This window comes from Myxine glutinosa, chromosome 5 (genome assembly GCF_964187855.1).
Source record: "Myxine glutinosa chromosome 5, kmMyxGlut1.1, whole genome shotgun sequence".
NCBI classification, from domain to species: domain Eukaryota; kingdom Metazoa; phylum Chordata; class Myxini; order Myxiniformes; family Myxinidae; genus Myxine; species Myxine glutinosa.
In genome coordinates, this window is record NC_136265.1 from 193,478,866 (window position 1) to 193,506,651 (window position 27,786).

Sequence of the window (27,786 nt, forward strand, 5' to 3'; positions counted from 1 at the left end):
TGTCTGTCTGTCCGCAGCATAACTACCCGATGATATCATCCGATCTTGATGAAACTTGGGTGGGAGATTGATATCATGATCTAGTTGTGTCCTGCCTAGAATGGGCGTATTGCGCCCATTGTGGGCGGAGCCACGCCCGAAAAAGATGTCTTTTTAGGGTGTAATCAAGTTCAAGCTACATCTTCTCCGAGGGGTTTGGTGGAAACTGACAGGGGTTTCGATATTTGGTTGGGCCAATGTCACGTGTCGAGCCCCACGGAGCTCGATTTTTCATTATTTATTTATATTTTTCATATATATTTTTTTCATTTCATTTTTCACCGAATTTTCGGTTTTGTGTAGCTAACTAACCTCATAACTGATTATACATTATTTTCTATCTCATTTCAAGGTCAGTAACCTTCGTTTTGACATTTCCGGGCCTGTTTCGGTTATAGTCCGTCCTTTGTCATTGAATACCGCTCACTCGTCAACCATCGTCGTCTCCTGACTTGTTTAAGGCTTAATCTCCTTCGTGAAATGTGGCCAAAACACATTCCTGGACCAAGGAACCAGGGCACCAAATCAACCTCGTATCTAATGAATGACTTGCTTAATGATGTGTTTTTTTCTCTACCACTGTGTTCGTTTGTTTGATTGTGAACAAAATATCTCAAAGAGTTGTGGACGGATTCGGACGAAATTTGGCAGAGATGTAGCGTATGTGACAATGACGAAATGATTACATTTTGGTGAAGATCCGGTTCCGGATTCGGCTACTAGAATTTTTAAAGTGATTCTTCACCATTGGGAGATAAGGCAAAAAAACGATACATAGCAGGATATCTCAAAAAGTTGTGGAGGGATTTGGACAAAACTTGTTGGACAGGTTGTGTGTGTGACAAGGAAGAATCAATTCAATTTTGGTGACGATCCGGATCCGGATCCAGCTGGTAGAATTTTTTAAGTGATTCTTCACCATTGAGTAATATGGCCAACCAGGTGGAGGTATGTGTGCTCTCTACTGAGTGCCGTTCTAGTTTCTGTATGTTAATTAGAAAGCAATTTCATTATATCACCCAAAGAACACCATCCCGACTGTGAAGCATGGTGGTGGCAGCATCATGCTATGGGGATGTTTCTCATCAGCAGGGACTGGGGCACTTGTCAGGGTAGTAGGGAAAATGGATGGAGCAAAATACAGAAAATGCCGACAGAAAAACCTGCTGGCCTCTGCAAGAAAGCTGAAATTAGGATGGAAGTTCACGTTTCAGAATGGCAACGACCCAAAAAACAGCAAAGCTCCACTGGAGGAGCTGAGGACAAAGAGATAAATGGCCTTGAGTGGCCCAGTCAGAGCCCGACCTAAATCCAATCGAAAATCTGTGGCGCGACTTGAAGATTGCTGTCCATCAAAGCTCCGCACACAACTTGACTGATCTTGAACAGTTTGGTACCGAAGAATGGGCAAATATTGCCCAATCAAGGTGTGCAAAGATGGCAGAGACCCGATCCCAACAGACACACAGCTGTAATGTCTGATTGTGTAGCGGTTCCTTCAATTGAATGCAATTTAATTCCAGGCTTTAAAGCAACAAAAGGTAAAAAATTTGAAAGAGATTGTAGACTTTCCATATACACTGTATTTGCTCTCTAACCCGAAACTGCACACACAATTTCAATGAAACTGGATCACAACCTTCATCGCTCATGATGTACCAAAATGTGTTCATGGCATTGAGAATGTCGAGGACCTGTGGGGGGTTTGAGTGACTGTCCATCTTTTGGTAGTTGTTTTATCTGGTAATAGTCGGAAAATATGTACCTACTCTATTATCAAAAGTTTGGTTTTCATATTATCGTGATTTTATCACATCATATTCCGATTAAAAGGTTCTGATTTTAAATGAGAGCATTATCCAAGTCTTCACATGGAATCAGGGACAGACTTCAGCTGGTTGCTGTACAGCTCCAGATGTGTTAATTTAGTGAGTTTATCAAAGATTCCCACGGGGAGGAACTTTAACTGATTACGATCCAGTTCAAGCTTTGCTAGTTGTGTAAGTTTATCAAAAACTCCACTCGGAATGGACGGAATCTTGTTGTTATCCAGACGGAGCACCGTTAGTTCAGAGAGTTTATTAAACACTCCATTGAAGGAACTGCGCTCCAACGCGAGTCGAAAGAATTGACGCGACCAAAGACGGAATTCGTCCGAGTTGCTTTATTGAAACAAAACAGCTCAGGTATTCTGACCAGCCCGTTTTTCGGGCAGCAATATATATATACACATTTATGTCGGGAAGTTTGCCCGGCAAAAGCTATACCGGGCATGCCCGGGTATCAAGGGCGAGCCTTGGAAAGGCGAGTCTGGACCTGCCCGGGCGTGTTTGGCTGCGGCCTGCCAAGTCGAGGCTGGGCGTGCCCGGGCGCTCTGGGCGAGCACTGGAAAGGCGATAGCGGGCATGCCCGGACGCTCTGGGCGAGCCCTGGAAAGGCGATAGCGGGCATGCCCGGACGCTCTGGGCGTGCCCTGGAAAGGCGATAGCGGGCATGCCCGGACGCTCTGGGCGAGCCCTGGAAAGGCGATAGCGGGCATGCCCGGACGCTCTGGGCCAGCCCTGGAAAGGCGAGAGCGGGCATGCTCGGGAAAGACGAGACCGGGCGTGCCCGGGAACAGTGAGTCCGGGCATGCCCGGGAGAGGCGCGTCTGGCCGTGTTCTGGCCGGTGCAAGGCGATTATGTACATCCAGCGGTAACCGCTACACACGCCCCTCCAGAATCGACCTGCACCGGCAGGGTCAATTTAAGGGGGGTCCGGATGACCTGGCCGAAGCGACCCCTGGAGGGTCGTGGGGAGGGGTCTGACGTGGTGGAGGGTGGTCGAGCGGGGGGAACTGTGGATGGGGGGTGGCCTCGCCGTGGAGGAAGGGCCAACCGTGGTGGTCGGTCGACGTCCATGTGCGCCGGTTTGAGGCGGTCCACAGAAATCCGGTCCGGCCGGCCGCCGAAGTCGACGATGAAAGACTTGTCGCCCCGTCGCAGGACCCGGAAGGGCCCGTCGTACGGCGGCCGGAGTGGCCCCCGGTGCGCGTCATGACGCACAAAGACGTACTCCGCTGTGCGAAGCGCCTGGGGGACGTAGGACTGGGGACCACCGTGGCGGGACGTCGACACGGGGGCAAATCGTCGGGCGGCCTCCTGGAGGTCCGAGCGCTGGCGAGCGGCGGACCAGGGACTGGTAGCGTCAGGCACGAATTCGCCCGGGACGCGGAGTGGCTGGCCGTAGACGAGCTCGGCGGCGGACGCCTGGAGGTCTTCCTTGGGGGCCGTGCGAAGGCCCAAAAGGACCCACGGCAGCCGGTCGGCCCAACCGTCGTCCTGAAGGCCGGCCATGAGTGCGGCCTTCATGGAGCGGTGAAACCGCTCGCACAACCCATTGGCTTGGGGGTGGTAGGCCGTGGTGCGGTGCAGCGTGACCCCCAACGAACGGGCGACCGCGCCCCAAAGCTCAGACGTGAACTGTGGGCCGCGGTCGGATGAGATGTCCGCTGGTGCGCCAAAGCGCGCGACCCAGGTGGCGATGAACGCCTGCGCCACGTCGGCGGTGGTGGTGGAGGTGAGGGGCACGGCCTCCGGCCACCTGGTGGTCCTGTCCACCATGGTGAGCAGGTGGGTGAACCCCCGCGAGGGGGGCAGGGGACCCACCAGGTCCACGTGGACGTGGTCAAAATGCCGTTCAGGCACGGCGAAAGGTGCCAGCGGGGCCTGGGTGTGGCGGTGGACCTTGACCCGCTGGCAGGCCGTGCAGGCGTTGGCCCAGTCGCGGATGTTTCGTCGAAGGCCGTGCCAGACGAAACGCGCCGACACCAGCTTCTGAGAAGCTTTCCGGCCCGGGTGAGAAAGGCCGTGGATGGAGGCGAAGATGCGGCGCTGCCAGGAAACGGGCACGATGGGGCGAGGCTGGCCCTGGGAGACGTCGCAGACCAGGACGGTGCCCGCGAAGGGAATGTCGGCCAGGCGGAGGCCCGTGTCCGCCGCACGGAGTGCCTGCACCGAGGCGTCGGTGGACTGGTCGGCCGCCATGAGCGCGAAGTCCACGCCGAGGTGGACCGCGTTCGCGCTGGCCCGAGAAAGACAGTCGGCCACGGCGTTGTCTTTGCCGGCGACGTGCCGGATGTCCGTGGTGAACTCTGACACGGCGGAGAGGTGGCGCTGCTGGCGGGCCGACCACGGCTCCGTGACCTTAGCCATTGCGTAGACCAACGGCTTGTGGTCGACGAAAGCCGTGAACGGGCGGCCCTCCAGGAGGTGTCGGAAATGGCGAACGGCCAGGAATAGCCCGAGCAGCTCGCGGTCGAATGTGCTGTAGTTTAACTCGTTCGGCCGGAGTTGCCGGCTGAAAAAAGCGAGTGGCTGCCAAACCCCGTCCACCCATTGCTCATGGACGGCGCCCACCGCGTAGTTGGAGGCGTCCGTAGTGAGGGCGATGGGCGCGTTGAGCACCGGGTGAGCCAGCAGCGTTGCGTCGGCGAGGGCCCGTTTGGCGCTGGCGAAGGCCATGTCCATGGCCGCGGACCAAACAATGTCATGCTTGGCCGGCTTGCCCCGGAGGGCCTCGTAAAGGGGCCGCATGAGCTGAGCAGCGCGGGGCACGAATCGGTGATAAAAATTCACCATGCCGAGGAACTCTTGGAGGGCCTTGATGGAACGGGGATGCGGGAACGTGGTGATGGCGTCGACCTTGGTCGGCAGCGGCACGGCCCCGGTCTTGGTGATGCGGTGGCCCAAAAAGTCAACGGTCGTCGCGCCGAAGTGGCATTTGACCGGGTTGACAATTAAGCCGTGCTCGCTGAGGCGACCGAACAGTGTTCGGAGGTGGAGGAGGTGCTCGGCGCGGGACGTGCTGGCGACGAGGATATCGTCCAGATAGACGAAAATAAACGGCAGGTCGCGCAGCACGCCGTCCATCAAGCGCTGGAACGCCTGGGCCGCGTTCTTGAGGCCAAACAGCATCCGCAAAAATTCGAACAGGCCGAACGGCGTGATGACGGCCGTCTTCGGGACGTCGGCCGCCCGGACAGGTACCTGGTGGTAGCCCCGTATCAGGTCAATTTTCGAAAAGATGACCCGTCCCGCCAAACGGGCGGAAAAGTCCTGAATATGCGGGATCGGGTACCTGTCGGGGGTGGTAGCGTCGTTGAGACGGCGGTAGTCACCACACGGGCGCCATCCACCCCCCGGCTTTGGCACGATGTGCAGTGGCGAGGCCCACGCGCTATCGGAGCGCCGCACGATGCCGAGGTGCTCCAACGCATCGAACTCGGCCTTCGCCACGGCGAGCTTGGCCGGGTCGAGGCGGCGGGCCCTGGCGTAGACCGGCGGGCCCGTAGTGGGTATGTGGTGCTCGATCCCGTGCCGCACCGTGACAGCTGAAAACGTCGGCCGCGTGAGGGCCGGGAATTCCGCGAGCAGGCGAGCGAACTCGTTCGCTGCCGGGAGGGCACACGCCAGTTCGGTCGGTGCGGAGCTGCTCATTGTGCACGCCAGGGAGCTGAAGGTCTCGGCATGGACAAGGCGACGTCGTTTGACGTCGACCAGCAGCCCTTGCGCGCAGAGGAAGTCGGCGCCCAGCAAAGCCACGGGGACGCTGGTGGTAACAAAAGTCCATTGAAAACGCTGGCTGCCGAAGCAGAGAGTGACGACGCGTGGGCCGAAAGTGCGTATGGCCGAGCCATTAGCAGCGACCAAAGAGGGGCCGCAAACGGCGTCCCGCCTGTCCTCCTCGGAGGCGGGTATGACGCTCAGTTGGGCGCCAGTGTCACACAGGAAACGCCGCCCAGACGCTTTGTCCCGAATAAACAGCAAGTTGCCCGAGTGGCCGGCGCTCATGGCTGGGAATGAACGCCGGCCCGGCCGTTTCCCGACCTGCCGAAAGTGCACGGGGGCCGGCACGTCCGAGCCTTGTGTCCGAACCTGGCGTGGTAATAACACCACGCCCGGTCAGGTGGAGGCCCCGGCCGTCGTGTCGGAAGCGGGCGGTGCGGCGTGGCGGCCGCCAGTTGCACCGGCAGTTCGGCCTCCAACTGCGCAGGGCGCTCGGGCGTCGTGGGCGTCGCCTCGGACGGCGGCGGGCTCCAGGTAACCGCGCCGATGTGCTGGCCCGCCGAGGAGATCTTATCGGCTTCCCTGGCGAGGGCGCGGGAATCCGTGATCAACGTGCCAGCCAGGGCGAGGCGTACCGGGTGAGGCAGCTGGCGAAGGAACAGCTCGCGGAACAGAAAATCCGGAGAGTGCTCACCGAGCAACGAGAGCATATAGTCCATGCGCTCGGAAGGGCGCGTGTCGCCGAGCTCGGGCAGAGCGAGCAGGCGCCGTGCGCGTGCTGCCGGTGAGAGGGCGAAAGCATCGAGGAGGAGTGTCTTCAGCGCGTCGTATTTGTCAGCAGCCGGCGGGTGCTCAAGGAGGCTCAAGGCGCGGGCCGCGGTGGCGGAACCGAGCGCCGCCACAACATGGTGGAAGCGGGTGTCGTCCGCGGTGATGCCTCGCAGGGCGAACTGGGAGTCCGCCTGAGTGAACCAAACAGCCGCCTGAGCCTCCCAGAAGGTAGGCAGTTTAAGCGTCACTGCCGTATCCATGTCGGTAGGTCACCAATGAAGGAACTGCGCTCCAACGCGAGTCGAAAGAAGTGCCGCGACCAAAGACGGAATTCGTCCGAGTTGCTTTATTGAAACAAAACAGCTCAGGTATTCTGACAAGCCCGTTTATCGGGCAGCAATATATATACACATTTATGTCGGGAAGTTTGCCCGGCAAAAGCTATACCGGGCATGCCCGGGTGTCAAGGGCGAGCCTTGGAAAGGCGAGTCTGGACCTGCCCGGGCATGTTTGGCTGCGGCCTGGAAAGTCGAGGCTGGGCGTGCCCGGGCGCTCTGGACGAGCACTGGAAAGGTGAGAGCGGGCATGCCCGGACGCTCTGGGCGAGCCCTGGAAAGGCGATAGCGGGCATGCCCGGACGCTCTGGGCGAGCCCTGGAAAGGCGATAGCGGGCATGCCCGGACGCTCTGGGCGAGCCCTGAAAGGGCGATAGCGGGCATGCCCGGACGCTCTGGGCGAGCCCTGGAAAGGCGAGAGCGGGCATGCCCGGGAAAGACGAGACCGGGCGTGCCCGGGAGAGGCGCGTCTGGCCGTGTTCTGGCCGGTGCAAGGCGATTGTGTGCATCCAGCGGTAACCGCTACAATATATATATATATATATATATATATATATATATATATATATATATATATATATATATATATATATATATATATATATATATATATATATATATTTATCAACGACATAACAGCGTGACGAGCACTGTCCCGATCTCCTGTGGAGGCCTCAGCCCGGCCACTCTGTCAACAGACAGAGATTTATTCTTTGGTCCACAGGAGATCGGGACAGCGCTCGTCACGCTGTTATGTCGTTGATTATTATCTCTGCCGATCGTACCACACCCCCTGGTTTTGGTTTGCACTGGCGGGAACGATGGTCTGTGTGGCAGACAGGCTGTTGGTTCCTTGCGGGTTATGCGGTTTTTACCGTGTGAGACATAATCCGTGGCTGGTGCTCACCATTAAAGCTAGGAGGTGCCTCGATCAACATATATATATATATATATATATATATATATATATATATATATATATATATATATATATATATTGTTACTTTTGTGGGGTTAGGTAATGAGACACCTTCGTCCAGGTAGAATTGCATTGCGTAGTGTGATCCGACTGTCGCGAAGAAGAAGAAACCTTCCTGTAATTAAGCCCAACCCACAGTGCCTCCCACGACCCTCCTCCAGTTCTTCCCACAGTGTCGATTCAGTGCCCCCCCACGACCCTCCTCCAGTTCTTCCCACAGTGTAGATCCAGTGCCCTCTCCCCCACAACCCTCCTACAGTTCTTCCCACAGTGTCGATCCAGTGCCTCCCACAACCCTCCTACAGTTCTTCCCACAGTGTCGATCCAGTGGCCCCCACAACCCTCCTCAAGTTCTTCCCAGTGTAGATCCAGTGCCCCCCACGACCCTCCTCCAGTTTTTCCCACAGTGTAGATCCAGTGCCCCCCACGACCCTCCTCCAGTTCTTCCCACAATGTAGATCCAATGCCCCCCACGACCCTCCTCCAGTTCTTCCCACAGTGTCGATCCAGTGCCCCCACGACCCTCCTCCAGTTCTTCCCACAGTGTAGATCCAATGCCCCCCCACGACCCTCCTCCAGTTCTTCCCACAGTGTCGATCCAGTGCCCCCCACGACCCTCCTCCAGTTCTTCCCACAATGTAGATCCAATGCCCCCCCACGACCCTCCTCCAGTTCTTCCCACAGTGTCGATCCAGTGCCCCCCACGACCCTCCTCCAGTTCTTCCCACAGTGTCGATCCAATGCCCCCCACGACCCTCCTCCAGTTCTTCCCACAGTGTAGATCCAGTGCCCTCTCCAGCACAACCCTCCTACAGTTCTTCCCACAGTGTAGATCCAGTGCCCTCTCCCCCACGACCCTCCTCCAGTTCTTCCCACAGTGTAGATCCAGTGCGCTCTCCCCCACAACCCTCCTACAGTTCTTCCCACAGTGTCGATCCAGTGCCCCCCACAACCCTCCTCAAGTTCTTCCCACAGTGTAGATCCAGTGCTCCCCACGACCCTCCTCCAGTTTTTCCCACAGTGTAGATCCATTCCCCCCCCCCCCCCACGACCCTCCTCTAGTTGTGGGTATTCCAGCGGATGTACGATGTTCTTCGTCCATCCTCTCGCCAAATGTTCTCCAAGCGACACATAAACCACACCTTCGGCACATTCCCTCGAACCGCCACCTTATTACTGTCACCTGGATCTTTTACCACCAACATTCCCATGTGACCTGTGCCCCAGTCCGACCGGTCTCTACTACACATCACCCCACCAGCCCCTGGCATATCCAGCCATGCACCATCCAACCCTTTCCATCTGGTCTACCAATGCGAGCCTTACGTTCCAGTCTCATTGGTCTCTCCTTGTGGGTTGCTTCCAAATCTCTCGGAGTTTTCTGCGTAACAGAATCCTTTCCTTCAGTGGACTCAGTTATCTCCTTTCCTTGTTATTTTTGTCCCGTTATCATGAACTCTCAAAGCTAATAATCCAATGAAAGTTTGTCCATGTATTCCTTATTTTGTGAACATGTTACATTTCTCCAAAAGTTTGTCCATGTATTCCTTATTTTATGCACACATTACATTTCTCCCCAAGTTTGTCCATGTATTCCTTATTTTATGCACACATTACATTTCTCCCCAAGTTTGTCCATGAATTCCTTATTTTATGCACACATTACATTTCTCCCCAAGTTTGTCCATGTATTCCTTATTTTATGCACACATTACATTTCTCCCCAAGTTTGTCCATGTATTCCTTATTTTGTGAACACATTACATTTCTCCCAAAGTTTGTCCATGTATTCCTTATTTTATGCACACATTACATTTCTCCCAAAGTTTGTCCATGTATTCCTTATTTTATGCACACATTACATTTCTCCCAAAGTTTGTCCATGTATTCCTTATTTTCTGAACATGTTACATTTCTCCCAAAGTTTGTCCATGTATTCCTTATTTTGTGAACACATTACATTTCTCCCAAAGTTTGTCCATGTATTCCTTATTTTGTGAATGTTGTGGAAAACCAATCAGGTCCACACAACTTTAGTCCAATGGTTCGTTTAATTGCATTTAGATCATCACATCATCCTGTAAAGTAGAAATACACAATAAGTATACGATGCGACATCTCATGGGTCCATTCATATCATTCAATGCAAGCAAGCTGGATAATCTATACAGGCGTACCGTTAGCGAGGCTACCGATGTAACATGTCACAGGAGAAGTCTCTGGAGCACCGTTCGCAGCAGCGGGTCTTATAGTCACGCCCCTAGCGGTGTCAACGTGCAGCGAGCATCACCCCGGGTTCAGTACGAATACGATTTCACTACATTCTGAAATGTGAAAAAACGCAATCGCTTTTCGCTCTGAAATACGTGCGAACACGTAACTGAGTTTATGGCGGCAAGGAACATCACGTGATCGCTCTGAGCGAATCAGCGTGCTGCTCTGCCACCTGCTCAGAATCCGTGTATAATATTCCTTGCTGAAATGCGCTGAGGTAAATATGAATAAAAAATATGGATCTCGTAAAGATGAAAGAAAAAAAAACATATGTGGTGTGAATGGCAATGTTCTTCGCTGAAATGTGAAAAAACGCAATCGCTTTTCGCTCTGAAATATGTGCGAACGCGTAACTGAGTTTATGGTGGCAAGGAACATCACGTGATCGCTCTGAGCGAATCAGCGCGCTGCTCTGCCACCGCCTCAGATTCCGTGCATAATATTCCTCGCTGAAATGCGCGAAGGTAAAAATATGGTAAAAAATATAATGAAATAATTTTTTTTAGGTCGGCCATGTTCTTCCCAGGCTCAATGGCCATGTCTATGCCAAATATCAAGCACATGAGCCTCTCCGTTTAGGAGTCTATCGGTATCATTACACACACACACACAAACTGTGTTTTATATATATAGATTGTACTCCGTTTTGTTTAAACGACGTACTCTTCTAATCTATCTATAATTCCAGCAATCTCTGTGTGTGTGTGTGTGTGTGTGTGTGTGTGTGTGTGTGTGTGTGTGTGTGTGTGTGTGTGTGTGTGTGTGTGTATGTGTGTCTGTCTGTATGTATGTATGCGACCGCTGTTTCTCGACAACTACCGGTCCGATATACTTGAAACTTGCCAGGTATATTGCTGGGGACCCGAGGATGTGCCTTTTCAAGGTTTGAAATTAATCGGCCAAGTGGTTCCCAAGGTATGGTCACCGTACTCGCAAGCCGTTCGCTTTGGCTTTGCGAATGGACCAAACCATTTCATGTAAATAGAGGGGGGGGGGGGTTCTGTGGTCGTTGCGAATGGACCAAACCATTTCATGTAAATAGAGGGGGGGGGTTCTGTGGTCGTTACTGCCACGTGGTTTCAAAGTTTTTTTTTGTTGTTGTTTGCACGCATGTTTTTTTGCACGCACGTACGGGCAAGCACGTACGGGCGTGCCCGTACGTGCGGGCACGCCCTAGTATTTTAAAACTACAAAGTAATTCCATGTATTTCTTTTTTAACAACATTTTACTGATTCTGACGAACATATTCTCCAATCCTTCTCCTGCTTTTTGCTCTATATACCCTCCTTCAGTTCATCCTGCCTTATGATCATGTTATTTTAAAATGAAATTTGTTTGCATTCCTTGTGTCTGAGTTTGTATGATGACGTCAGACTGATATAAATATTTATATACTCGTATGTTGAATTATAATTTCCACTGCACCTCGTCGTGCCTCCTTGCAAAGTAACTCCCTGCAGGGAAACGCGGTGACCCATTGTTGGTTCACGAGTTATCAAACAGAGTGACCACTATATTCGTCATGGGTGTGTGTCTGTCTGTGTGTCTGTCTGTCTGTCCGCAGCATAACTACCCGATGATATCATCCGATCTTGATGAAACTTGGGTGGGAGATTGATATCATGATCTAGTTGTGTCCTGCCTAGAATGGGCGTATTGCGCCCATTGTGGGCGGAGCCACGCCCGAAAAAGATGTCTTTTTAGGGTGTAATCAAGTTCAAGCTACATCTTCTCCGAGGGGTTTGGTGGAAACTGACAGGGGTTTCGATATTTGGTTAGGCTAATGTCACGTGTCAAGCCCCACGGAGCTCGATTTTTCATTATTTATTTATATTTTTCATATATATTTTTTTCATTTCATTTTTCACCGAATTTTCGGTTTTGTGTAGCTAACTAACCTCATAACTGATTATACATTCTTTTCTATCTCATTTCAAGGTCAGTAACCTTCGTTTTGACATTTCCGGGCCTGTTTCGGTTATAGTCCGTCCTTTGTCATTGAATACCGCTCACTCGTGAACCATCGTCGTCTCCTGACTTGTTTAAGGCTTAATCTCCTTCGTGAAATGTGGCCAAAACACATTCCTGGACCAAGGAACCAGGGCACTAAATCAACCTCGTATCTAATGAATGACTTGCTTAATGATGTGTTTTTTTCTCTCCCACTGTGTCCGTTTGTTTGATTGTGAACAAAATATCTCAAAGAGTTGTGGACGGATTCGGACGAAATTTGGCAGAGATGTAGCGTATGTGACAATGACGAAATGATTACATTTTGGTGAAGATCCGGTTCCGGATTCGGCTACTAGAATTTTTAAAGTGATTCTTCACCATTGGGAGATAAGGCAAAAAAACGATACATAGCAGGATATCTCAAAAAGTTGTGGAGGGATTTGGACAAAACTTGTTGGACAGGTTGTGTGTCTGACAAGGAAGAATCGATTCAATTTTGGTGAAGATCCGGATCCGGATCCAGCTGGTAGAATTTTTTAAGTGATTCTTCACCATTGAGTAATATGGCCAACCAGGTGGAGGTATGTGTGCTCTCTACTGAGTGCCGTTCTAGTTTCTGTATGTTAATTAGAAAGCAATTTCATTATATCACCCAAAGAACACCATCCCGACTGTGAAGCATGGTGGTGGCAGCATCATGCTATGGGGATGTTTCTCATCAGCAGGGACTGGGGCACTTGTCAGGGTAGTAGGGAAAATGGATGGAGCAAAATACAGAAAATTCCGACAGAAAAACCTGCTGGCCTCTGCAAGAAAGCTGAAATTAGGATGGAAGTTCACCTTTCAGAATGACAACGACCCAAAAAACAGCAAAGCTCTACTGGAGGAGCTGAGGACAAAGAGATAAATGGCCTTGAGTGGCCCAGTCAGAGCCCGACCTAAGTCCAATCGAAAATCTGTGGCGCGACTTGAAGATTGCTGTCCATCAAAGCTCCGCACACAACTTGACTGATCTTGAACAGTTTGGTACCGAAGAATGGGCAAATATTGCCCAATCAAGGTGTGCAAAGATGGCAGAGACCCTATCCCAACAGACACACAGCTGTAATGTCTGATTGTGTAGCGGTTCCTTGAATTGAATGCAATTTAATTCCAGGCTTTAAAGCAACAAAAGGTAAAAAATTTGAAAGAGATTGTAGACTTTCCATATACACTGTATTTGCCCTCTAACCCGAAACTGCACACACAATTTCAATGAAACTGGATCACAACCTTCATCGCTCATGATGTACCAAAATGTGTTCATGGCATTGAGAATGTCGAGGACCTGTGGGGGGTTTGAGTGACTGTCCATCTTTTGGTAGTTGTTTTATCTGGTAATAGTCGGAAAATATGTACCTACTCTATTATCAAAAGTTTGGTTTTCATATTATCGTGATTTTATCACATCATATTCCGATTAAAAGGTTCTGATTTTAAATGAGAGCATTATCCAAGTCTTCACATGGAATCAGGGACAGACTTCAGCTGGTTGCTGTACAGCTCCAGATGTGTTAATTTAGTGAGTTTATCAAAGATTCCCACGGGGAGGAACTTTAACTGATTACGATCCAGTTCAAGCTTTGCTAGTTGTGTAAGTTTATCAAAAACTCCACTCGGAATGGACGGAATCTTGTTGTTATCCAGACGGAGCCCCGTTAGTTCGGAGAGTTTATTAAACACTCCATCAGGAAGATCCTTCATTTGTTGTTAGGTTTTGTTTTAATTCCATGTAGGCTCCGGGCCAGGTATGGTCCATCTGCACCCCCCCCCCACAACTCTCCGACCCTGGGTTTTTCTGAACCATTGGGGTGTCCTGGGGTGGAAATCAACTGGTAACAGTAAATAAACTTGGACTCACTACCCATTTGGTACCTATATTGGATGGTACCCTCAAAACAGCATATTTTTAAATCCGCGTTGCGCCATATTCGACACACGTGTTCTTTTGGTATTTGTGCCTGCTAATATTAACTCAGAATAAAAAGTTATATACCAAAAGAAAGCTGTTCATCTACTGATCATCATAGAATATTGACACATTACTTATAATGGTACCTTAATGGTCATAACTAGTGCTGAATAGCAGTACCCCACTTTAACGTAACATAATTCGGTATCGACCGTACTATTTCATCTTACACACATAATATGAACACATTACACCTGATATGCTTACATATATATTTTATTGGCTTTCTCCTGTATATCAGCTTTAATTTGATACCAGATACATCCCCATAGCTTCAATTCTCTTTTTTATACAGCGTGTCAAAGATACTACCGGTATGGGGTGATATTGTAGGCGATGCTGCATTTGTCAATTTACAAATGCTGCCACGTATATCATGTACATATATGTTGGACACATGACAAAATCTATGTATTGTTAATATGTGTTACTTAATATATTGTTGTATTGATGTATCACTGTAGTTTATTGCAGGAATTTTGACGAAAATGGCATGCAGATCCTTCCATGTTTGTATCCTGCGTAAATTGAGATCATCAGATTGTACAATTATGTTATTTAAGTGTCTCTTACAGCGACAGAACGAGTCAATTAGTTAAGTTAAACACCTTTTTTTACATAGTTAAGTATGCAATATAAGATATTTTTTATAATTAAGATGCAATTTATAATAATTATTCAGCTTGGTACTTACCAATATTTTGATGTGTTTTGCAGGTGAAGTAACAACGCTAATATGGAACATCCGGCGCGAGCGAAACGTACACGTGAGAGTGAACAACCACCCATTGTGTGCATAACTCATGTAAAGGGACTGAGCTATGGAGAGTTGCACTTGTTATCTGGACTCAAAAATTCTGAGAAGAAATTGGCCAAGCTGCAGGAGGTCAAAGAAAGACGCCTTGCACAACCCCCACAGTCTCCGCATATGATGAAGGACACATGTGATTTGGTCCCTGAATCTCTGGCCGAACACCATGGTTTCCACTGGGAGTGTTACAAGCGTTTCACGATGAACTTAGACAGACTGAACCCTCCTACTGCAGGTACATCTGAAACAACTGGTGCCACAACTCAGCGGATGGCCCGTACTAGTTCTGGTGACAAGATCATATTTAAGCCAGACTGTATCTTCTGTTCTTCGGAAAGTCGTAAAAAAGTGAAAGTGCATGGCAGTTGGACTACCCAGGGGATGAGCCAGTTCGAGTATGAAGGCTGGAAGCCGGTACTGGAGATGGCTGAAATGAAGCAAGATGAAACGCTCTTAATGAGGATCCGAGGCCATGATCTTTTTGCCTCTGAGGCAAAGTTCCACAAAACTTGCCGTATGAAATATATGCAAAAGCCAGAGAAATGGCGCAGTACTGACGAATAGGCACAGCACCATCAAGGAGAATTAGAAGAAGCCCACAGACAGGCATTCGATGTGGTATGTGATGCCATTGAAAGGGATGTGTTAATGGCCAAGAAGATAATGAAACTATCCGACCTGAGGCAAATGTATGTCATTAACCTGCAAACCAGCAAATATGCGAATCCTGACTACCGAGCCAGCAAACTAAAACTGAAGCTTGAAAACCACGAGCCTTTCAGGGAGAGACTATCATTCTGTGATCTGGGAAAGTCCTACATAATATTCAGCACTGCAATTGACGTCCAGACAGCAGTGAAACAAGCCTTCAAATTGGGATCAAGAGATATGATTGAGAGTGCAGGTAGCCATTTACGACTGTCAATTCTGGATGATTTCTCGAATGCCCCAGAACTGAAATGGCCACCAAGTCCTTCTGATCTCCAACAAATGGACGATGTTATACCAGATTCACTCAAGAAGCTGCTATGCTACATCATAACTGGAACAACATCAGCAAGGTCACAACGAAGCCAGCGATTAGTTCAATCAATCGGCCAAGATATCTGTCGCGCTGCCACCAAAGGCTCTTGGAAGCTTCCAAAACACATCATCATGTGCACGTCCCTGAGACATCTATACAGAAGTGAAAAGCTCATAACCCTTCTTAATAGAATGGGACACTGTGAGAGTTATTCATTTTCACTTGAATTGGAGACTGCACTGGCCGAATCAGTGATGAAGTCATCGACACAACTCTCCAACCAAATCATCAGGTCACCACGAGAGCCGTCTGTCTTCCACTCGGAGTTTGACAATTTCGACTCATTGGTGAATGATCTGACAGGAAAAGGTTCTGTTCATACAGCACACGGGATCATGATGCAAGAAGTCAGTGATGATCATGCCGCATCTGGTCCAGCAAGGCCAACTCAAGTTAGGACCAAACGGCATTCTCTGCAGTTGACGGAAGCAACCATATTACCTGACTGCTATGTGACCAAAAGACAAAGCCCGAAACTTCAAGTAAAACAGCTTCAATATCCAGGATCTGTAGGAGAAAGAGGAACATCGACCAAACTCCAGACTCTATGGATCATGATCCGTCTCAAGGCAGAAACACAACAACAAGTTCCTGGTTGGACCAGTTTCATCTCAGAGACAGGTGAAATACCAAAGAAGCTCACAACGATAGACTACTATCCCGTCATCAATCAACCAATTACCGAGTACAAAACTGTCCAGGAATGCTTGCGTGCTGCTGAAGAGGCCACCAGAGAAGTTGGCCAGCCTTATGTCATTACCACATTCGATTTGGGGGTATGCATGAAGGCATTCCCCCTAGTATGGAACTCCCCCGACAAGTACGAAAGTCACATCATTCTAATAGGCACCTTCCACCTTGTTTGTGCTTACATGAAAATGATGGGTAAGAAGATGGCTGGGTCTGGTCTGTCAGATATCCTCCTGGAAGCAGGATTGATCGGTAGTGGATCTATCACAGGTGTGATGTCGGGAAAGAATTATGACAGAGCGTTACACTGTCATAAACTTATGCTGGAATGCTTGGAGAGGCTTCTCTTGGCGGAATACCTCAACGAAACTAATGCTGATGACCTGTTCGCGTCCCTCCCTGACGACTCAACTAGAAGACTGCAAGATCTTGTTGAATCCCCCAGTCAAATGACCTTAGAAGCTGTCTCGACGGATGAACTCATCATGAAGGTCATAGATAACTATGATACATTTCGACAGAGTGTAGCAAAGGGACGATTGGGGAAAACTGCTGAGCTCTGGGTGTCGTACATGGACCATGTACGTCTAGTCCTCTCACTCCTTGAAGCTGTAAAGACTAACAACTTTGTCTTGTATGTTGCATCCATCAACGGTATGACTCCCCTCTTCTTCAGCTTCGGTGGCCAAAACTACGCCAGGTATTTGTCGTATTTCTCCATCTTCTTAGCCAACGTAGATAGCTCGCACCCGGGAGCTTTGACCCTCATTCGACGAGGAGCAATCAGTGTTGCTCGCTCCTTTATCCCTGGGAATCGCTGTGCTGTTGACAAGACAATGGAGGAAACCTTCATGAGACATGCAAAGTCTCATGGTGGTGCTGGTGCGGGTATATCTGGACTACTCACCAATTACCAGGCATATCAGAGGTGGGTCCGCACCCTTCACGAAAGGTCTCTCTACGTTGATGCATGTCTTGGTATGGCTCACATGACAGACAGCGGACAGGACACTAAGCATCGTGATGTACGTCCCAGAGAGGTGAGAAAAGGAGAGAGGTTGGTGAAGAAGACCATGGATGCGGTATGCAGTTTCCTGAATCCATTCACGGTAGACACAAAGGACCAGCTGTTGATTCTATCGTCAGGCGGTGCAGCCTCTGATGATGTTGCTGCAGATGTTCTGAAGGCTGAAGCCATCGGTCAACAAGCTCATGATAAATTTGTTGAGGTCCGACTGAAAACTGGCGAAGATTTTTTTGAACCAGTAAAACGACTCAATCTCAAAACTCTGAACAACATGAACAAAAGTTCCAAGACCAAGACATCAAAGAACAAAGTCACCCAGTTCAAGCACCAGGGAAACGTTGCATTTCAGCTTTTGCTGAAATCGCAAAATCAAGGGCTACAACTTGACCTAAAGGAACTGATGTCATACCCATTAACTCCAGTACCATACAGCTTGGCGACCGGAGATGGGTACCTAGCAAAGACAGACAAGGCAAAGGCATTCCAGCTCCTGACCAAGGACTGTACTGACATCACTGTACCACAGGCAAGGGTCACCCTGACAGTGTATGACGGAAATGCCACCTTCTACTATCTAAAAGACATTCCTAACAACTTCAGCCAGATCTGTTCCAAGGTCTTTGACATCATCAGTAAGACAGGAGATGTGGTGTTCAGCACAGATCAATACCTACCTGGATCAGTGAAGTCGATGGAGAGGCAACGTCGCGGCTGTGGAGAAAAGTTGATTCTAAAAGGAGAAGCTACAAAGAAACCGCAAGATTGGAAAATGTTTCTCTCGAACGACGAGAATAAAATCCAGTTCATCCGACTGCTACTCAGGCTCTGGAACAGTGACCAGTATGCTTCTCGGTGCCATGGTCGAAAAGTGATCTTGATATGTGAAGGGAAGGCATACCAACTCACATCCACAGATGGTCAGACAACAAATGCCAAAGAGTTGCCTCAGCTGGAATCGTCTCAAGAAGAAACAGACTCGCGCGTGATATTATACGTAAACTACGCCAGGAGCCAGAAATATGAGTTTGTTCGAGTGAAGAGCCCAGACTCGGATGTATTCTTCATCTTACTGCACTACGCCGCATCGATAAACGACATAAAGATACTGTTTGACACAGGCACAGGAAACAAGCAGAGGCTAATAAACGTCAGTAAACTCGCAGCAGACTTCGGCCAAGAGAAGAGTACTGCTCTTATGGCACTTCACGCCTACAGCGGTTGTGACAGCACTAGCGCTTTCCGAGGGATTGGAAAAATCAAACCTGTTAAAACGCTGCTTCGTCTGCCGCAATACATCCCTATTCTCAACAAGCTTGGAGATACGTGGGATGTGCCAGAAGAGCTGAACAATCAACTAGACAGCTTCACATGTGCCATGTATGGAAGAGGAAAGGTATCACACGTTGATGATCTGCGACTCCTGAGAATAAATGAGCTATGTGCCAAGGAGAATCGTCACCTACCCTCAGGCAATGTAGACATGGCCAATATTCCACCATGTATGAGGAGCCTCACACAGCACATCCGAAGGGTCAACCACCAAGTGGGAATTTGGAAGAGAGCTCACGTTCCTCGACCAAGGATTCCCAAAGCAAGTCCAGGCCATGGCTGGGAAGAGGAGAAAGGCTGCCTGGATCCTCTCTGGTATGATGGAGACATGCTTCCGCGTGAGCTGGCTGATATAGCTCAGGTCATGTCAGACGACGATGAGAGTGATGATGAATCAGGTGATGAAACACCTGATGATATGGATCGTGTTTTGTACAGTGATACCGATGAAAGTGACAGTGACGATGACTGATCATGATGGACATATGCCATTCGTGCAAGCAAGCCAACTTGACTGCACTCATGCAGTGTTTGACTTTTGTTGATAATTAACAAAATGCAATTGTTTGTTTGTGTTCTTTTGAGAGTGGATACTTGTATTATATGATATAATGTGGTTAACTGAGTGTACGACATACATATGTAATTGTAGGGATAAAACTGACTGTTAATATTATTATGATATCTGTTGTTGAGCAATAATGTTTGGTTTATCATCAAAATATTCGATACTAAAAAATTTTTCAATGGGATGTTAAAATTTAGTTTCAAATAAGAAATATTTTTACTTTTACAGTAAATATTCGAGCATTACATTGTTACTGTTCTGTGGAAGGTGTTTGACCCAGTGTATGAATATTAATATGATGATATTAAAAACTACTGTGATTAATAAACAAGTTTTTCTTGTTTAATATGTTAATAAGATGGCAGTATGATTATGATATTTGATTATGAATGACATTTATAAGTGTAATAGGCAGTTCTTTTGAATATAGACAAAGACTGTTACCGAGATTATATGATTCATGGTTCCCGCGAAACAGGTAGTATCTTTGACACGCTGTATAAAAAAGAGAATTGAAGCTATGGGGATGTATCTGGTATCAAATTAAAGCTGATATACAGGAGAAAGCCAATAAAATATATATGTAAGCATATCAGGTGTAATGTGTTCATATTATGTGTGTAAGATGAAATAGTACGGTCGATACCGAATTATGTTACGTTAAAGTGGGGTACTGCTATTCAGCACTAGTTATGACCATTAAGGTACCATTATAAGTAATGTGTCAATATTCTATGATGATCAGTAGATGAACAGCTTTCTTTTGGTATATAACTTTTTATTCTGAGTTAATATTAGCAGGCACAAATACCAAAAGAACACGTGTGTCGAATATGGCGCAACGCGGATTTAAAAATATGCTGTTTTGAGGGTACCATCCAATATAGGTACCAAATGGGTAGTGAGTCCAAGTTTATTTACTGTTACCAGTTGATTTCCACCCCAGGACACCCCAATGGTTCAGAAAAACCCAGGGTCGGAGAGTTGTGGGGGGGGTGCAGATGGACCATACCTGGCCCGGAGCCTAATGTCAATCATTTTAAAATCAGAATGGGAATTCAAATATTTTTATTGATTGGGAAGACTGTGGTGCCGTCTGTATCTGTTCTTAATCCCATTTATTATGCTCCAAGCAATAGCATTCGTCCCCAGTGATGGGAAACGTTTTCAGTTAATATATCAATTTAAGTTATTTCATGGACTTTATAAAGGTTAATTATATCGCACTCTTGGTTTCACTCAGAGTCAAAGCTCTGAGAAACCCACACCGCCCACCGCAAAATGGTGGTGCAACATTGGGTGGTGGAGGTTGGATTTGTCTCTAAAGAGGGCAAAATGTATCTGTTTTAAAAAGCTAAAACAATTTAGTGTAGAATATGCTGCATGCAAAATAATATCCTGCATCCAATGCTGGTGCAGATTTTCAAATGTGGCGAGAGAAGCTGCCGCCATAAAATGGGGACAGATTAACACACAGACAGATAAAATGATGCACAATACGTATGTGTATATATTTATAAGATGCATATAATTTTTTTGTGTTGTTATATTATTTCATTATACACAATACATATATGTTTTTGTATTGTTGTCATTTTGTTGTCGTTGACATTGTTTAAGCTTTGCCCCACCCACATGACCAGCCTGCAGTACATCTATATATATATATATATATATATATATATATATATATATATATATATATATATATATATATATATATATAGAAAAAAAAAATATATATATATATATATATATATACATATATATATATATATATATATATATATACATATATATATATATATATATATATATATATATATATCAACGACATAACAGCTTTTTATTGTTACCCTGTGCTTGCGAAGCAAAAACAGGGTTAGGCAATCAGTTGCGTACGCGCATGCGTCTGCATTTTAAAAATTCATTTTCTTGGCAACCGTTGGTCCGATTGACACAAAATTTTACCATAGGAGCGCCTCCTCCTGTAATTTTTTTATTCATAATTATGATGTCGGAGGTCACGTGGCACGGACGCCATCTTGGTAAAAACGTCACACCTCTATATCTCCGAAACCACTCCATGGAAGAAATTTGAAACGTGGCTCATTGTAACGAACTCCGCATGGGGAATAAATGGTGTTAATGATGACATTGGTGCCTTAATTATGACGTCATCATAATTTTACAGGGACAAGGCTTAGTCTGATAAGTTTGAAATGTATTGAGGGGGATCTATGCAACAATTATATTAGAAAATTTAAATTATTATGTCATCGCTCATGTGGTCTTGCAGCCATAATGGATCAAAGAAAAAAACTCTTCAAAAACAGAAGAGTTGGATCGCACAAATTGACTGCGCAGGGTAAGTATTCTATCAATACCATTGAGTTTATTTTGTGATTAATCCATTAATTACTTAATTATTATCGATTTATTAAATACTTATTGATTTTTTTTCTCATCTGCGCAATATCTTGGGCACCTTAAGTTGACTTGAGCTAAGAAGTCTTGAGCTAAGAAGCTGACATTTGGACAGGAAAATGAGCAAGTGATTTGGCTATAAAGGGTATTTTTGATTTATTGATTAATCAATCAATTAATTATTCATTGATTAATCAATTAATCAATAAATTATTTATTTATTACATTATCTATTTAATTAATTTTCAAACTGATACAGCTTCGGATTAAACACTGGTGGTTTAGGTATGCCATGAGCCAATTGATTAAGAAAGTAATTATTTTACGAATATTATTGTTACGAATTTGGTAGAGCAATATGTAGAGCAGAGTAGATCTGAGTAGGTAACATGCTTCGAGATGTCGCGATAGGGAACACTTCCTGTAATAAGTCATGTGTAGGCATTTGTCGGGTAAAGATGTATGAGTGTGAATCTACCAGGAGATTCAGGTGATAGTTAGTGTAGGGAATAATCGGTAGAGCCCTTGTATGTCTCACCTGGTAGTCAAACCTTTGTCCATTTTGGCATTGCACACCACTTAAACATTAGTTAGGACCTTTAGTACAACACTAAATGACGCCTTTTCCCCTGACATGACTTAGGAAGAAATCAGGCTGGAACACCGCCACAATTGGCCGCCACCATTTACACCTCCGAGAGGCCTACCCACCTCGCATAGCACGTGCTGTGACCACGGAGTCGGGGACGGGAGTGGCAGTGGTGCAGTGGGCATGCCCCTGGACAAGCCGGCGAGCCGGGGGAGGCTCTGATTGGCTGAAGAGTGCGCCAATGCTGACGCCATCGGCCAGAGATATTACCGAGGGCCGGACGCCATTTTCGGCAGTCAAGAGTTCGTGTGCACCCGAGTTGAGTTGAGATCCTGAGTTCAGTTGAGAGAGGCAGTCCGGAGAGTTGGATCCCGAGTTGAGATCCTTAGTTCAGCACGAGCTGAGTGAGCATCGGACGCCTTTGCTGGCAGTTGGATCAGGAGTTCGAGTTGAGCGCAGAGAGCCCAAGCAGTTCGCAGTTCGAGTGCAGAGCCAGAGTCCGTTTTGAGCAGTTGGGTTTGAGACGCGGCAGGACTTTGGTCCGAGTCGACCTCGTGTGGAGCCGCTAGCCTGCGTGGGACGCGTGGCGCTTGGAGCGAGGGACCTCGTGGTGTGCGATCAGGCCGGAAGGAGCGGTGTTGGATGGCAGCCACAAAGACGACAAAGACAAGATAAGGCCGAGCTCCACGTACACTTGACATAAAAGACGTGTTTCTTTGGTATTCATAATCCCTCGTTTTGTTTCTGAAGTCGGTGTGCGGGATCCCGATTAGGATATTTATTACCGGCGCGTGCTTTTTCCTGTCCTTGCCCTTTCCCAATAAACCCTTATATTACTTTTTGTACATAATACTTGAACGCATTTTCCTGGTTAATTCAATAGATAAGGCTGCGGGGACTTGCGCTGTTTCCCTCCATTCCGCGCGCTTAGGTTTTAGATTAGATTTTGGAATCCACTATTGAGCTTCCGCCTCAGAGTTAAAGCCTTCGTAATCGGCATCCGCAACTCTGGTGTTAATCGGAGTTGCGCGACATTATTTATTAATTTCACCCGGTCCCTCCCAATTCTGTCTCCATGTGCTGCACTGCGGCAATGCCCCGGCGATGTCGTGTGCTGGATGATATTGAAGGAGCTGGTGCTCCCACGTCGATTGGAAGAATGGACGCGACAAAAAGCTGGAATTCAACCGAGTTGCTTTAATCAAACCAAACACTCAGGCACTCTGAAAAGCCCGTTTATCGGGCAGCAATATATATACATATTATCCCGGAGCGTTTGCCCAGGAAAGGCGAGAGGGGGCGTGGCCCAGCGTCCCGACCGAGGCCTGGCAAGTTGAGCGCGGGCCTGCCCGGGCGTCCTGGACGAGCCCGGCATGGTGATCGCTCCGCGTCCTTGATAGGTGCAAGGCGATTGTGAAAACCCAGCGGTAGCCGCTACACACGTCCCCCCAGAATCGACTTGCACCGGCAGGGTCAATTTGAGGGGGGTCCTGATGACCCGGCCAAAGTGACCCCTGGCGGGTCGTGGGAGGGGGTCCGGTGTGGTGGTGGGCGGTCGAGTGGGGGGCACCGTGGACGGGGGGCGGCCTCGCCGCGGCGGAAGGGCCACCCGTGGTGGGTGGTCGACGTCCACGTGCGCCGGCTTGAGGCGGTCCACCGCAATCCGGTCCGACCTGCCGCCGATGTCGATGACGAACGACTTGTCGTCCCGTCGCAGCACCCGGAAGGGCCCGTCGTACGGCGGCCGGAGTGGCCCCCGATGTGCGTCGTGACGCACAAAAACATACTCCGCTGTGCGAAGTGCTGGGGGGACGTAGGACTGGGGGTCACCGTGGTGGGATGTTGGCACGGGGGCAAACCATCGGGCGGCCTCCTGGAGGTCCGAGCGCTGGTGAGCTGCGGACCAGGGACTGGTAGCGTCGGGCACGAATTCGCTCGGGACGTGTAGCGCCTGGCCAGAGACCAGCTCGGCGGTGGATGCCTGGAGGTCCTCCTTGGGGGCCGTGCGGAGGCCCAAAAGGACCCACGGCAGCCGGTCGGCCCAACCGCCGTCTTGAAGGCCGGCCATGAGCGCGGCCTTCATGGAGCGGTGGAATCGCTCGCACAACCCGTTTGCTTGGGGGTGGTAGGCCGTAGTACGGTGGAGCTTGACCCCCAGGTTGCGGGCGACCGCGCCCCACAGCTCGGAGGTGAACTGTGGTCCGCGGTCTGACGAGATGTCCGCCGGTGCGCCGAAGCAGGCGACCCAGGTGGCGATGAAAGCCTGCGCCACGTCGGCGGTGGTGGTGGAGACGAGGGGAACGGCCTCCGGCCACCTGGTGGTCCTGTCCACCATGGTGAGCAGGTGTGTGAACCCCCGTGACGGGGGGAGGGGGCCCACCAGATCCACGTTGACGTGGTCGAAACGTCGTTCGGGCACGGTGAAAGGTGCCAGCGGGGCCTGGGTGTGTCGATGGACCTTGGCCCGTTGGCAGGCCGTGCAGGTGCTGGTCCAATCGCGGACGTCCCGACGAAGGCCGTGCCAGACGAATTGCGCCGACACCAGCTTCTGGGAAGCTTTCCGGCCCGGGTGGGAAAGACCGTGGAGGGAGGCGAAGATGCGGCGTTGCCAGATGACGGGCACGATGGGGCGAGGCTGGCCTTGGGAGACGTCGCAGAGCAGGACAGTGTCCGCAAAGGGGATGTCGGCCAGGCGGAGGCCCGTGTCCGCCGCCCGGAGGGCTTGCACCGTGGTGTCGGTGGTTTGGTCCGCCGCCATAAGTGCAAAGTCCACGCCCAGGTGGACCGCGTTCGCGCTGGCCCGGGAAAGACAGTCGGCCACGGCGTTGTTTTTGCCGGCGACGTGCCGGATGTCCGTGGTAAACTCCGACACGGCGGAGAGGTGGCGCTGTTGGCGGGCCGACCACGGCTCCCTGACCTTGGCCATGGCGTAAACCAACGGCTTGTGGTCGACGAACGCCGTGAAAGGTCGGCCCTCCAGGAGGTGGCGGAAATGGCGGACGGCCAGGTGTAGACCGAGGAGCTCCCGGTCAAACGTGCTGTATTTGAGCTCGTTCGGCCGGAGCTGCCGGCTGAAAAAAGCGAGTGGCTGCCAAACCCCGTTCACCCATTGCTCATGTACGGCGCCCACCGCGTAGTCGGAGGCATCCGTGGTGAGGGCGATGGGAGCGTTGAGCACCGGGTGAGCGAGCAGTGTTGCGTCGGCGAGGGCCCGCTTTGAGCTTTGGAAGGCCGCATCCATTGCTGCGGACCAGGCGATGTCGTGCTTGGCCGGCTTGCCCCGGAGGGCTTCGTAGAGGGGCCGCATGAGTTGAGCAGTGCGGGGCACGAAGCGGTGATAAAAATTCACCATTCCCAGGAATTCCTGCAGGGCATTTATGGTGCGGGGACGCGGGAACGTGGTGATGGCCTCGACCTTGGTTGGCAGCGGCACGGCCCCGTTCTTGGTGATGTGGTGGCCCAAAAAATCAACGGCCGTCGTGCCGAAGTGGCATTTGGCCGGGTTGACGATGAGGCCGTGCTCGCTGAGGCGCCCGAACAGTGTTCGGAGGTGGAGGAGGTGCTCGGCCCGGGACGTGCTGGCGACGAGGATGTCGTCCAGGTAAACGAAAAGGAACGGCAGGTCACGCAGCACGCCGTCCATCAAGCGCTGGAACGCCTGAGCCGCGTTCTTGAGACCAAACGGCATCCGCAAGAATTCGAATAAGCCGAACGGCGTGATGACTGCCGTTTTAGGGACGTCGGCCGCCCTGACAGGTACCTGGTGATATCCCCGTATGAGATCAATTTTCGAAAAAATGACCCGTCCCGCCACCATCCACCCCCCGGCTTTGGCACGATGTGCAGTGGCGAGGCCCACGTGCTATCGGAGCGCCGCACGATGCCGAGGTGCTCCAACGCGTCGAATTCGGCCTGCGCCATGGCGAGCTTGGCTGGGTCGAGGCGGCGGGCCCTGGCGTAGACCGGCGGGCCCGTGGTTGGTATGTGGTGCTCGATCCCATGCCGTACTGCGACGGCCGAAAACGTCGGCCGCGTGAGGGCCGGGAACTCCGTGAGCAGGCGAGCAAACTCGTTCGCCGCCGGGACGGCGCATGCCAGCTCGGTCGGCGCGGAGCTGCTCAATGTGCATACCAGGGAGCTGAAGGTTTCGGCGTTGATTAAACGACGCCGTTGGACGTCCACCAGCAGTCCGTGTGCACAGAGGAAGTCGGCGCCTAGCAGAGCCATGGGCACGTTTGCGGTTACAAACGTCCAAGCAAAGCGTTGGCCGCCGAAGCAGAGGGTGACATTGCGCGGGCCGAAGGTGCGGATGGTCGATCCGTTGGCCGCAACCAAGGAGGGGCCGCAAACCGCGGACTGCCTGTCCTGGTCAGAGGCGGGTATGACGCTCAGTTGGGCGCCGGTGTCGCACAGGAAGCGCCGTCCGGACACTTTATCCGTGATGAACAGTAAGTTGCCCGTGTGGCCGGCGCTCATGGCTGGTAATGAACGCCGGCCCGGCCGTTTCCCTGCCTGCCGAAGGTGCACGGGGGTCGGCATGTCCGGGCCTTCTGTCCGAACCTGGCATGATAGTAACACCACGCTTGGTCAAGTGGAGGCCCCGGTCGTCGTGCTGGAGGTGGTCGGCTCGGTGTAGCGGCCGCCAATTGCGTCGGCAGTTCGGTCGTCGACCGTGCCGGGTGCTCGGGCGCCATGGGTGTTGCGTCGGACGGCGGTGGGTCCCATGTCGCCGCTGCGATGCGCTGACCTGCGGCGGAGATCTTGTCGGCTTCTCTGGCAAGGGCCCGGGGATCTGTGATCGTCGTGCTTGCCAGGGCGAGGCGTACCGGGTTAGGCAGCTGATGGAGGAACAGCTCCCGGAACAGGAATGCCGGAGAGTGCTCGCCGAGCAGTGAAAGCATGTAGTCCATTCGCTCGGAAGGGCGCGTGTCGCCGAGCTCGGGCAGGTCGAGCAGGCACCGTGCGCGTTCCGCCGATGGGAGGGCGAAAGCGTCGAGGAGAAGCTTCTTAATCACGCCGTATTTGTCAGCGGCTGGCGGGCTCTCGAGGAGGCTCAGGGCACGGGCCGCGGTGGCCGAACCGAGCGCTGCTACCACATGGTGGAAGTGGGTGTCGTCGGCCGTGATGCCTCGCAGGGCGAACAGGGAATCCGCCTGTGCGAACCAAACCGCCGCGTGACCCTCCCAGAAGGTAGGCAGTTTAAGAGCGACTGCCGTGTCCATGTCGGTAGGTCACCAATGAAGGAGCTGGGGCTCCCACGTCGATCGGAAGAATGGACGTGACAAAAAGCTGGAATTCATCCGAGTTGCTTTAATCAAACCAAACACTCAGGCACTCTGAAAAGCCCGTTT

At 50.3% G+C, this 27,786-nt stretch overlaps 1 long non-coding RNA gene across 1 annotated transcript in view; it reads right to left on the minus strand.

Moving 5' to 3' along the window:
- The window catches only part of LOC144892446 (uncharacterized), a 689,374-nt gene that overhangs the window by 529,617 nt on the left and 131,971 nt on the right, over nucleotides 1–27,786 (minus strand). The window lies entirely within an intron of this gene.